At 36.5% G+C, this 13,858-nt stretch overlaps 1 protein-coding gene across 5 annotated transcripts in view; it reads left to right on the forward strand.

The window, feature by feature from the left end:
* Positions 1 to 13,858, forward strand: part of RALYL (RALY RNA binding protein like) — a 368,275-nt gene that overhangs the window by 314,297 nt on the left and 40,120 nt on the right. The window lies entirely within an intron of this gene.

Raw genomic sequence — 13,858 nt, forward strand, 5'->3', positions numbered from 1 at the left:
TCCTTTCAGCTTCATTCTTTAAAGCTTTCCAAAGTGTCCTAACATTCTCCCTCCCTGTTTTCCTTCAGAAGTGTCTTTTTAATGTGTCTTTACCCTCATCTTCCTTTGTTCACACCATACTTTGTACTATCAAGAATATAAAGTGCAATCAAAAGATCCCATACAAAATATCCATTGAAGGGTTAGTTCTACCATGTAATTATCAGTGACTTCCAAATTGTTGTACTAACTGCAGAACTAGAAGTCAACTTCAAATTCTGAAGTGTAGAGTAAAGTTAACAAGCAAGAAAGTGTGTAAATTATGATCAAAAGAACTCTACAAATTAGCATAAACAGGACAGAGATACATCTTGGTTTCTGTAGCATGAAGTAATTATGGTTTGTTTTAGTACATTTTGGATTAATTGCTTGTTGTTTCTACTTTCTACTAGCTCAAAATTATTGGAAAATATTTGGAAGGGGCATGGAGGGTACACTGCTCTTGTTTTGCATGCTCTGAAATGTCCAACTTTGCTATCAAATTCAGTCTCCTCTGTTAATAACTACCATTACTCCAATTTGTAACTCATCCTATTAAGTTGGCTTTTTGGGGCCTCCACTCTCATAATGAAGTGATTATTTGAAAATATCAACTTTAAGATCAAAAAAAATTTTCGTTCTCATTTTCGTTGAGAAGCCAAGTCCTAAGTACAACAATTCAGCAAACAAATAAAAAAACAGTGTTATCAGTTAGATTATTTGCCAAAAAATAGTCAATCCTATTTCTTATAGTGATCTGAAGAACCATGCTGGCAATCTTAGATTATTTGCCTAGGAGGAAGCGTTGTGTTTTGGCTTTCGTTTTGTCTCCATATGAGCAGATTGGTGGCCACTATGTAAACGCACATTATGTCCACATATTTATTGTATATGACTTTGTTTCTAAAACTGATTCCTCTTGGGAATTCTCATATGCAGAAGTAGACTTAGCTTTTTTCCAGAACGTTTCAGAAGTCTGCCTGTAATGTACTTGAATTCTTTTATGCAAGTTCACAATAATGAAGATAGATAAAATCTCTCAAAATTATTCCCTGTGCGCTGCTTTTGCCTTTTACTTCTGTATTTCTTTCGGCCCCAAGGAGGGCATCAGAGGGTTAGACCACCATGTTCTAAGGAGGGGCCCAAAGCAACATCCACCTCCTTGGTACCACATAAAAGAGACCCTCCTAATCCCACAAAAACAGGGGAGTTCTCTTTTACAGAGAATGAGTTCTTGTTCCAGGATCTGTATCTGAAGTTTTAGCCCAGAGAGCTGCAACCACCAGGCTTTTAAAATACAGTAATATTTGCAGAAGAAATGCTGACTTAACCATATTAAACAAACACATGGGTGCCCTTAATAGCTCTTGCTGCCAGAGTTTGTCAAAACACCAATCTAAATTGCTTTTGGCTGCCTCCAGATGGCTTGATCCTGTACATCAGCCTCCCATTCATCTATCTTCTGTAACAGAGATTTGTTTCCACATTCTCATTATGCTGCCTGCAGGACCTAATTAAGGTTTTTCATTTTGCTGTGCCTAAGCATATGACTTTTTGGTGCTTTTCCACTGCTAATTGTTTTGGCAGGGGAAGAGAACATGAAGTGTGGCAACCTAAGACCTCAAGTCTGTCACAGGTTTTTGAGCTCTGTGTGTAGTGGTGCAGGGCTGCAATCGTCCCATAAGAGATCCCAACCAAAGGAAAATTGGTTGATAAAATGTTGCGTTTTTTCTGCACCCTCAGAAAGCATCCACAGAGAAGCAGAACCCAGCTCTTGTTGTTGTCCTTCACATCTCAAATGCAGGGAGAGAACACCTCCTGTATTCCCTTGGTAAAGACAATTCCATTTATCATTCTTTCTATGCAAAGTGCATAGCAAAGAGGAAAAACCCACTCTCCTTTACTCCATGTGCAAGGCAGGGGTGTAATTTTGCACTGAATCCATAGTAACATCTTTAATGAAAGTCTCTAATGGTAGCATTCAGAAGCAAAAATTCATCAAGAATACAGTCTATTCAGATAAGAGTAACAATGAAATACTGTGATTTTGGACTAAAATACAAAATTGAATTTGATATTGTGTTGTCTTCTTTTGCCTCTTAGTGATGGAGATAAAATCTTTAGGGAAGGCTGAGGTATTTGTTAGTGCAGACTACTGAGTGACAGCCTGTAAGGGCATAGGATAATCCTCTCCAGAAATGTTATTTCCACACATTTTGGGGTTTATGTTCATATGCTTATCAACATAAGCAAGACCAAGAGGTGTCTGGACTTTCTTTCCTTTTCATGTCATATAGCATTCATGCTCATGTAGGTTTAGTATAAAAAAGAAGGCATGCAAATCCTCCAAGTGCCTGGAAGACTTTAATATCAGAGGCAGGAGTTTTGGTAAATATCCACCACTGAAAACATATCAAATTAGTTTAATGCAGAAAAGTTTGAAAGGTTCATACTTAAAAAGGCAAGGCAAGTCAAGTCAAGTGTCTTGATAAAAAAATATATGGATACTGCAAAATGGACAATGCAAAAAGAACACAGTGCCATCTCATATTAAGTTCATCCAGCTATGTGCAAAGGATGTATTATAATTTCAAAGCAATATATATTTAAAATACCAACATCTTTTAATTATCCACATCAGCTCTCCATAGTTGGAAATCTCCTAACAGTAAAGATGCATAATTATCACCTCAACAAAACAGTTATCATTCTCTCCAGATAATTAGATTGGTTATTCAATTATTTACCACCAGCTATTTCTTGGCAGCTGATCTATCATAGCTATCTGCATTTAAGAGTTTAGCACCTGATAAATTTCAGCTAATACCATATGCAGATTTTTAACTAGTCATTGGCCTGAGCCTTAAAATTAAAATCTCATTTTGTAAGACACAGAAAATGCAGAATCTTTTAAGGCCTGTAATAGTATTATATGGTGGATAGAGGCCATAAATATTTTGTAGCTGTGTTGTACAATAAATTCTTTGAATTAATTATTTTTGGTTTCTAACTATAATTGTATGCAACTTCCATAATAACATGCGGTCAATATAACTTCACCATATGCCGAAGCAGAAATTTCTCTCATAGCAATAATAATTTTGTCAAACATGTAAAAATATTTCTCTTCTGTCAGATGTTGTTTACTAACATGTCCATATTGCTGAATTCAGAACAGACAGGGAGAGAAAACCAACTGATTTTTTCTGAGTCTCCTAAAAGAGATTCATTTACTGCCAGCTGCAGAGAATGGGCTTATTTCTGGATAAGCAGGCAATAGTGCTCCAGTGAGATGGTCCTTGAAAATTACCATCTCCAGCATTGCAAAGTATTTTTTCAATTTTTTTTTATTGTTTCCTATGAGCAGTATAATCTCAGGTGCAAAGTCCAGAAGAAAATAAAGTGAAAATTAATGCATTGTATATATTTATTTAATGATGAATAGTTGTCTGTCATGTAAGAAAGAAGACAGATACAAGTAAAATTAGCACTAGTCAATGCATTTTTTACATTCTTAGTGAAAACACTAGAGGTCTACTGGAGTAGTAGTATAAACTACTACTTTCCTCACCAAGGCCTTCTTTCTAGAAAGTACATGAGAGTAGAAAATACTGAAAAGCCATGTTTTTTCCAAATAATATCCTAATCACAGTAACTTTCAAATATAGGTACTTAATTCTGCAAGGGACAGAATAATTTTGGTGGACTCAGGTTCTTGGAAGAACTTGGAAATGCTTCTAAAACAGAAAAAGTAAATTTCATTAATTTTCTTCCAGAAGAATAGTTCTAAGACACATAAAATAACTCAAGTTTGTCAGTCACATTTGTTCCTTTTGCTTAGTAGTATTTTCTTTCCTGCAAGGCTATTTTGCAGATCTGTAGGAAATTCTGCTCTCATCCAATGGTTTGAGGGATCACATTCTGCAGAAGTGAGATAGTTTAAATAAAAGCCTAGCGTTTGCAGGGTTAAGATAATATTCAGTCCACTTCCAGAATATGCAAGTTTTTTCAGTTCACAGTCAGTTTTTGTGGGGGTTTGGTTTGTTGTTGTTTTTTCAATGGCCAATAGGTTGTAAGGCACAAAATAGAATGGAGCATCATCTGTAGCAAATTCCATCTCTTTTGTTCCTCATCCTGGTTATCAGGTGGCACTGGTGGAAGGAGCAAACACTGTCGCTGCTGTTCCTACACAACTTCTGAAAAGAGAGAGCTAAGAAAATTATTTTTCTTTGGCAGAGGAATAATACAAAAAGAGGAGATACTGGACTCATTTTGCTCTGTTATTATGACTCAAATAAAACTACCAACCAGAATATAACCTTGTAACTCTCATTCATATTCAGGCCAGGTATTCAGGAGCTGTTTTCATGAAAATCACGAGAGGACTGAACACATCTGACAATTATTTAAACTCGTTGTTTAGACCCAGGCAGTAATTTCTTGTGCTTAAAACCACTTGGGCTTTCTGACTTAGGCAGGCAGTAGCAGATTATCTGCTTATGCAGACAATACCCTTTGAAACAACCACCTCTGATTATGTGTGGGGTTTAGCCTGGAGGCAAGAGGCACATGTCAGGGCTCTGCAAAGGCTCTTTCCTGGATGAGACTTTGTGGATATTCTCAGAGAGACAGGAGGCATTTGACAGCACATATGTATACCTGTGGAAGACACTGAGAATCTATTTATACCATTTAATTCCAGGTAGTAGTACTAGCATCCTTCTCTTCCAACTTTCCAAATCCCACAAGGCTTAAACTTTTCTATAACTGCCCACTTACTATTAGTTTAAGTCTCTGAAATGGGCATGAATACAGCTATTTTTTTTTTTTTTTTTGGGTGAAGCTCTCTCACAAGAAGTGGTTACCAAGCTACAGTAATAACAATGTTGGTCCATTCCTGAGACTGAATTTTTCAGTGGTTTTGTGACATTACTCAATGCTTAAAGATTATGTACTTTTGCTACTGATCTGCAGTCTAAATCTAATTATTTCATGGTTTCCCTGTTTGCCTGATTTTGTCATTCTACATCACCTCCACTTTCACACAAAAAGCAATATATATATATATATATTACATTAAAAAGACGAATTAATTTAGCAAAAAAAGTTATTTTCCTAATTTTTAATTCCTAAATTAACTTTCATTTCAACAAACTCAAGAGATATTAATCCTCATAAACAATTTTTCCCCTCTCTGACCTTAAAAATATCAGTAACAAAGTTCTTCATAATTAGGACAGGCAAGAGCATGAGATCACTTTTTTTTCTTCTGGTTATTCTATTTCCCTTTCTCTTTTTTTACTGTCTGCTATTTCTGTCTTCCAAGATTTCCCTTTCTCTACCAATTCTAGAAAAGCAATACATTTCCATATAATTTATGTGTTGGTTTAATGATGAACACTCATTGTTTGTACTCTCACCTATGTACAAGATAGCCAGGAGGTTTTCTAGAGGAGGGAAAATTATTCGCAAGAGAATGTCTCTGAAGGAAGTTCAGGAGCCTGAAATATTCAGGGAGTGTAGGACTGAAATCTGGGAACATAATAGAGAGGAAAGTCAAGGGAAAAGTTCAACTCAAAGAAACAAAAAGTGAGATATTGCCTTACAATGGAAGATGGAGGCAGGAAGAAGGACAATATTTGCTGGGCATGTGCCCGCACTGTGGGGCAAAACAATTTACATCTAATTTCCTTTTTTTTTTTCCCAAACAGCAGTGACTGACCTACAATTTATAAAAAATAGTGTTTGAAAGGTCTATGATAGCAGCATTCCTATTTCCTGTTTCTGAGGTATCAACACAGCATCTTGCCACAGCAATCTATACAGGCTTCTGCGAGTATTCAGTATGAATAAGTTTACTGAGGCAGTCACATGCAGAAATATCATGAGACCTAAATCCCAACTCAAAACGCATCTGAAAATTGAAACAGTTTTTCATGCTTCTTATGGATTGTTCACATGAGAGTCTTTATTTATTTTCACAAATTTCCAGATCATTACGAAGAAGTTTTATCTAAATTTCTTCCTCTTGATAGATATTGAAAGATATAATTTTGAAGTTTTATATTTTGAGTTTCAAATTCTCTATTATGCTGTACAAATCAGCCTGTGTCTGCCCCTTGCTCTTCTGCCTGTGTTTCCCTAACTACTGTGGTACAATAATAACAATTTAAACTCCTCTTAATATTAAGTTCTTAGCGCACTAGGCCTTAAACAAATATTTGGAGGGGAAGTGATGGTTGATCCCTCTGATTCCATGCTTGAAATCAGTTTGATCTTTTTCACCAGAAACTGAAATTTGATCCATCTAACCTAACATCTTACTTTCGCTTGAGCTACAAGAGAAAGATTAGCTTAAAAGAGTAAATGCTAAAAAGACAGCCAGTGCTGCTGTGTGAACTTTTACTTGACAGCCGGCTTCCCACCCTTCTGTTGTAATATAACTGCAGCTCCTTGATAAAGAGATTTCTTCTTTGGAGTTCAACCAACCGTGATCATAGCAATCAGCCAGTGGACTTGCTTCAGAAGTTATTGCTCTACACCAGTCTGTGCATTCATTGGCTTTCTAAACAGTAAAGTCAGGAGAAAGAGAGGAGGCAGCGCAGAAAGAGGCATATCAGAGAGAAACATTGCTTATGCAGAGCAAATTGGAACTTTCCGGCGTCTCTCCTGTTTGTTAAAGATTTTTAAAAAGACAAAGAGCTTCAGGCTAAGAGTAATTGTCTTTAGTGTTGCTCTGTTAATAGCTTTTTGTGTGATACCAAGGAACAACTACTCACATCTTGTTTTACTGGGTCATTCAGCTGTGCACTTGTGTATTGTGGTATAACCTTAATTGAAATAAAATTATGATATGTCCTGGTATCAGGCAAGCTTTCAACTAGTAAAATAAATTGGATCATAGATAATTTTCTACTAGTTTATCTTGTTCTGAGATTTGACCTTGTTTACAAATGACTTTCCAATACCTTGGAATAATGATTTACAGACCATAATTTGAAAAGAAGCATGACTGTATCAGGGGTATTTATGATCATATTCCATAGTCTCTGTTTGGCCCAAACTGGTGTTGATTTCAAAGGTCTTGATTTTGGCTGGTTCGGTTTCAGTCTCTTTGGGGGAAATTTTTTCTTAGTTTTAATTATGAACTATAGCTCAAAAGCACTATGTAGCTCTCCCTTGAGTTCACAGATTTTTTTTTATCTCAGGTTCAGGCCAGACCATTATAATTCTCACCATTCCTTAAGCCAAAGTTCAACTTCTTCTACATCAGCCACAAATGCTCTATGTGTATGCACAAATTTAAGAGGTCATACCAACTTCAATGCTGATGTAGCATTAAAAAAAAAAAAAGAATTAGGTAATATTCTGCCTTATCAATAGTAGGATAAGAGTTTTATTGCTAAGAGTTTAATTACTGTTGTTCAAATTTAATTTTTAAAGTTTTCAACCTTAGTTCTGAAATCAAAACTGGACCAGTTTTGCTCAATAAAATTAAATCCTTCATGACACGTTAGAGCACAATTAAAAGTTGGAGAATAAGTCTTAAAATGAAGTAGAAATATCAGAGTGAATCTGTCATACACAACCAGCCACTGACAGTTGACATAGTTATGGTAGTGACTGTTGTTAATGCTAAAGCATTTGTTTAATTTGAAAGGTATAAACTGATTTCCAGCAAATATAGAGGGTTGCTTTTTCTTTTCAGTTGATTCTAATCTTGTATTAAAAAAAAAAAAAAAAAGAAAAATAAAAACCCACCAAAAAATCCAAAAAACCCCAAACATTCTGAGCTTGCCACACTTGAGTCCTGTAGCCTTTATTCTAAAGAAGGATGGAAAGTTGAATCAGCTGCCATCCTGTAACCAGCTACTTTTATCAAAGATTTTGATAACCACAAGATAGATATCAGAAAGCAGTTGTAAGTCCCAACAATTATACATTTTTGTAGGTTGACAGAAAGGTTTGGGTTAGAAAGGACCTTAAATATAATCTATTTATAACTAGTGCCACCCACGAGACCAGGTTGCCCAAAGCCTAATCCAATCTGGTCTTTAACACTTGCAGAGGTGAAGCATCCACAACTCCTCTGGGCAACCAATTCCTCACCATTGTCTCACCATCCTCACAGCAAATTTCTTCCTAATATCTAATTTCAATCTGCCCTCTTTCACTTTAAAGCCATTCCCTCTTGTCCTATCATATAATGACATGTCAAAAGTCCCTCTCTTATCCTTCTTGTAGGCACCTTTAGGTACTAGAAGACTGCTATGAGGTTTCCCCAGAGTCTTTTCTTCTCCGGGTGTAGCAGCCCCCAACTCTCATCCTGTCTTCACGAGAAAGGTGTTCCAGCCCTGTGATCATCTTCATGGCTCTCCTCTGGACTTACTCCAACAGGTCCACATCATTCTTATGGTGGGAACAACAGAGCTGCATGCAGTGCTCCACATGGAGTCTCATGAGACCAGACGGGGAGAATCACCTCCCTCACTTGGTGGTCGTGTTCCTTGTGATGAAGCTCAGAATACGGTTGGCATTGTGGGCTCTGAGTACATGCTGCTGACTCATATAGAGTTCCTTTTCAACCAACATTCTTGATACCTTTTGCCAGAAGCAGTTATTTGCCAGAAAGTACCTACTGGATATGGCCTCAGTTTTTTGGCATCTAAATAAGGGACACAAAGTAAAGAGAGTTTTCCAGGCAAACTATGAACAACAAATAGTCAAAATGAAAAATTACCAACTTTCAGACTGCATTTTTCACATGAACTGTTTGTTCTGAGCTATTTGAAAGTAGGTAACTGTGATTGCAGGCCCCCCAGCTGGGTAATAATTAGCATTGACTCCATGATTCCAGAAGGCTGATCAGTCACTTTATTATACTATACTTATTAAGAAACTCATCACCCTTACAGACAGTCCAATACAGACAGATCCAATTGGTCAATCAATCCAAACACCATCACAAGTGGCTAATCAAAAAATCACCTTTCGGTAAACAAATCTCCATAACACATTCCATGTGTGCACAACAGGTGCAGCAAGTGGAGATAAGAATTGTTTCTCATTCTTTTCTCTCATCTTCTTACAGCCTTCCCCAGGAAAATGCCTGGGAAGGTTGTGTGCTGCTCTCTGTAACCAGATAGCTGCTGCCACAGCTAACACCTTCACAGAAATTAGGATCAATAAACAAAAGAGGAAAATTGAAGCGTTTCTCAAATAATCTAATTCATTCTGCAGATCTAAAATTTCTTGGTGTACGAATGGATATGGAACTGGAAGCTACATCTTCTGAGACAGGGAAGTTATTAAAACAAAACTGGAGCTCATTATTGTGGCTTATAAAGAAGTTTTGTTCCAAAGTGTTCCCATTTCTTTAGCAGAGATGGAGGACTCTGAGAGGTATTGAATAAGGCTTTGTCTTCTTGAAAAATGAGTCTTTTCTCTTGTATACACATACACAAATTAATCATGGTTATACTTTAAATCTGGAATCAAGTATGATTTAGTTTCATGCTGACCTTATCTAGTTGTCAGTAGCTAGGGGTATTTTGTGTTCTGGATGACTCTTTATAGGCTATAAAACTAAAACTCTCTTGCTGTGTAGACCATGCACAGAAAAGTAAAATTCCACCCATGTAATTGTATAAGGATGAGTAGTGGTAAAGTGGTTTTGCTGGGAGGAGGCAAAAATCATGCAAGGGCAGTTCAGCAAGAAGGTAAGAGGGTAGGAAGGAGGATTCAGAGAACACTGTTCATTCCTTCACAGAATCTTGCATCTCTTGGGGAAGAGATGCTGGAAGCAATTCTCAGAACTAAATTGTTTTGGTAGCTTTATTCAATTGACTGTATAAAGTGACATTTAGTCTAAGGTGTGCTTGTATTTTTAAAGTCTAATGTGCATTTCCCACAGTGGTAAGCCACTTGAAAACAAACCTTTAAATGTTTGCTAGACATGGTGCATGAAAGTGCAAGTGGAGCCCTCATCTCCGCTTGTCCCACAGTCAGGGACTGTGACCACATAATCCAGAGAAAAATGTTACAGAAAGTGGCAATAAAGGAAGCATAAAGTTCCACGAGCCTAATTTAGGATCATGCAAATCATAGGATCACAGAATGGTTTGTCTTGGTAGGGACCTTAAAGATTATCTAGTTCCAGTCTCCCCTGCCACAGACAGGGGCACCTTCCACTAGACCAGGTTGCTCCAGAATTAGTATTGTGTTCCCAACGGACAATAACAATCAGCCAATGAAATTTACCCATCTGCTGCAAGCAAGTTATCAAAATTTCAAACTGTGCAACTGCTCCTGGTAGCTTGAAACAGCAAAATGAAGGAGTCTTCAGGAGAAGTACTGTAGAATTCAGCAAGCGCAAGCGAGAAGATGAAGGGAAATCACATAAAATACATACTGAATTCCCCAAATTTACTGTGAGTTGGCTCTTTTCTTTTTTTCTTCTTAAGATACAGCAGCGAGAGTGGAACATCAGTTAACAATCAATTCTGCTACCAAAATATTTGACAGAGTCTACAACATGTGATTTAAAAAATGTGAGTTTTGTATTTTAAAAGAGCTTAGACATGGGAAAATCAGGTGAAACCTGAAGCCAAAAATGTAACCTGATTAAACTCTACATTCAATATGCTCATAAAAATCATCAATGAATGAGAGAGAAAAATATTAATACCCCATTTTCTTAGTTGCCCTTAGAATTTGGAGGTAACCACAAAGAAAAATGCCAGGCAGAATAAAGCAGGAGAGTATACAGATTGCAGTCTTCCATGCTACGAAAGGTACGAGCACAAGTGAACAAACTATTGATACCAGGATTGTTTTCACAGGGGAGCTTGCAAAGTGCTAGCTGCGCTTGGAAGAAATGACAAGCCAGCCATCGATCTAACAGAGCAGGCCTGATTTTATGAGGCCTTTATTTTACAATTTTTCTACCTGAGTGCAACAGTAGTCAACCTAGCCCTGGTCTAGAGGACACACAGCTGGTTGTGTGATGCACAACTGTCCTTTCCACTCATCTCTGACCAGACTGGAATTGAATCCAGTTCTGTGCTTGGTTGTAGAATAATCTCCTTATCAGGTGACTTGCCATGGAAATTATTACTCAGTGGGTCAGGAGTAAAAGAATGCTTTTGCAGATTGACAGAATCTGGTATCCTCATTTATATTGTAACTGCACTTGCAAAGCATCGTCTGGGAAAAACAGTCACTATGGCTTGACATCACAAGCAGTGCTCACGACCCTGAAAGTTCTGTTTCCTTCACGTGTCCATTTTTCTGCTTTAAATCTTGAGTTGTTCAATCCAAAATAACAAAATTACCTATTAATTTAATCAGTAAACTTAGTTTAAATGAGAACACAAATTTAACTTAAGCCTTTTGACATTTTGAAAAATGGAAAGCACGTGATGCAATTTTCAAGATTTTCTTTTCTTTTACATGAACTCTGACATTGTTGCATTCCAATTGATTAATTTTTTCTGCACTGTGCTTTTGTGTTTCATTCAGCGCTTCTAAGACAGCTTCTCTGAAAAGTGCATAAAGTTTCAGATTTCTGGTTTTGTAATCTTAAAGAGTTAGTCTTTCAACAGTGTTACCACTATGATTTTAATTTAAACTCTCTTCAGTGAAAGGCTGTGGAAACACTGAACCCATCACTTAATCCTACACCTGTCAACAAGAGTCTGCTATAGTTGTCAAACCAAGTCAAGTGACACTCCTTCAATGTACACAATATTATTAGCAAATTGGATAATCAATCACATGCGTATGGTTTGACAGTAGTACTTTGAACGCACTGAATTTATAACAGATTTTTGAGAGGCTGGACCCATCTCTCTTGTACTAAGGAAGAAAAAATATCTTAGGGACATTGCGAACTCCCCACTCAGACTATGCAAATAAAGGACACCTTGGAAAATGGTTGGGCCACTAGAAATCTTCTTCTTTGCCTTACTATGAAATGTTCCCACAGGAAACATAAATAATTGGACAATAGTTTAGATGACAGAAAAATAGCTTTGCAACAGGAGAAAGTTGGGGAGATATTAAGTAGATTTATACAAGTATCTTTACATTGGAAAACAACTGTTTTGTTTCTAAAGAGCATCAGGATAACATTGTTAAGCATAGGCTGTGCCTGCTGACGGAGTAAGTAGTTTTGGTTTGGAGGAATTCTAATACTTAGCTGTACAGAAAATTGTTGGGGGTTAGTTTTGCCTGTATCACTATTCTGTCTTTCTTTCATAAACAGCTCTGAAACCAGCTGATCCCCAGAGTCTGAATATTGATCTCAATGTCTTTGTCCTTGTCTGCTTCACAAGCTTTGCCTAATCCTCTACAGAAAAATGCCTTAGTGTTTTAATGACCTGAATGTGTATATGCAACTTGGAATATTTGCCCAAGCTTTGTCTAAAATTCAGGTTGCACAATAAGTTCAACAGTTTTCCCAAAACACATTTCACTGGGACAAGAGTTATTGGAAGAGAGGATGAGAATAGAGAAGGAACATATCTAGAGACAGAAAAAATACAGCCTAATCATATTGCAAATAAATTCTGCCTAGTGCCTGCAGAAAGATATTTTAATGGAAAATGGTGTACTATATGTCAGCATTTTTATGTATACATGTGCTCCTTAGACAAAATGCACCTCTTCAGATTAGAACTGGAAAAAAATTTTCAGTTTTGAAGAAAAAAAAAAATCTACTTAAAGTATTAGATTCCATGCTGCACTTTTTGAAACTTAACTCCTTATGTTTTCCCCACTCAGGAAAAAGTAAATCTTGCTCTTACTAATTGAATAAATGTGCAGAATTAGGGGAAAAAATTTTAAAAACCCTTTTATTAACTTATGGTACAAAATTACTATGCAATTTAATCATTAATTGAAATATACAAACAGTACATTATGTTCAATCGTTTGGTATTTTGGGACAAGTGATTGGTGATTTTTGATGTTAAGCTGTTCTTTTTAGCTATACCTATTTGCTCTCATAACTTCATTATGGAAATGAATGTAAAATGCTTCTCTGTGACTATTTTTCCTCTTTTTTTCTAGTTGAAAGAATCACTGAGATAATTTGACTTCTGACAGTAAGTCTGTCAGCAAAAAAACAGGTTCTGGAGAATGTCCTCTTTCTCTGCAGAATATACAGCCTGAACTGCAAAACAGCAGTGTCCCTCCACTTCTATCAGCATTCTCATCCTTACCTAAAATAGAATTTTCTTTCAAGTAAAGGTGGGATTCAACCCACCAATTTGATTTATGTCTGAGCATGTAGGTAACCATCCACTGAAAAGTGCCCTGAAATCTCCACCATTTTTTTCATTAGCTTATGGAAGCAACTTACATCTGGTTGATTTTCTAATGGGGAAATTTTCTATCTCTAAATGCTTCTTCTCTAAATCATCTAGTTACCCTCACAAACTTCTTTTTGAACATCATATCAGTATAGACTGATTCTTTTTTGCTCTCAACAACAAAAATTTCTAACACACTTTTTCCATGACATGAGAAATTATTTCACAAATGACTGGAATATTAGTTTCAAACATTAGGTTGATATGTGCTTCCCAAAAAGAGTTTGATGGAACAAATGTTAGTTTCATATTTAATATTTTTATTCAGGCCTCATAACAGAGAAGAAACTGACAGCATAAATGGCAATCACACTGTCAATTAAATTAAGATACATTATGCCTATTTTGTGAACATTCATTCTTTAAATGTGTCTTTGTACCTGTGGAAAGAAAAAGTGATATTAGCTAAGGCTGATAATGGAAGACAAAAGTCTTGTTGACCAGAAAATAACAAAAGGTATTTCTGC

This window comes from Melospiza georgiana, chromosome 1 (genome assembly GCF_028018845.1).
Source record: "Melospiza georgiana isolate bMelGeo1 chromosome 1, bMelGeo1.pri, whole genome shotgun sequence".
Classification (NCBI taxonomy): domain Eukaryota; kingdom Metazoa; phylum Chordata; class Aves; order Passeriformes; family Passerellidae; genus Melospiza; species Melospiza georgiana.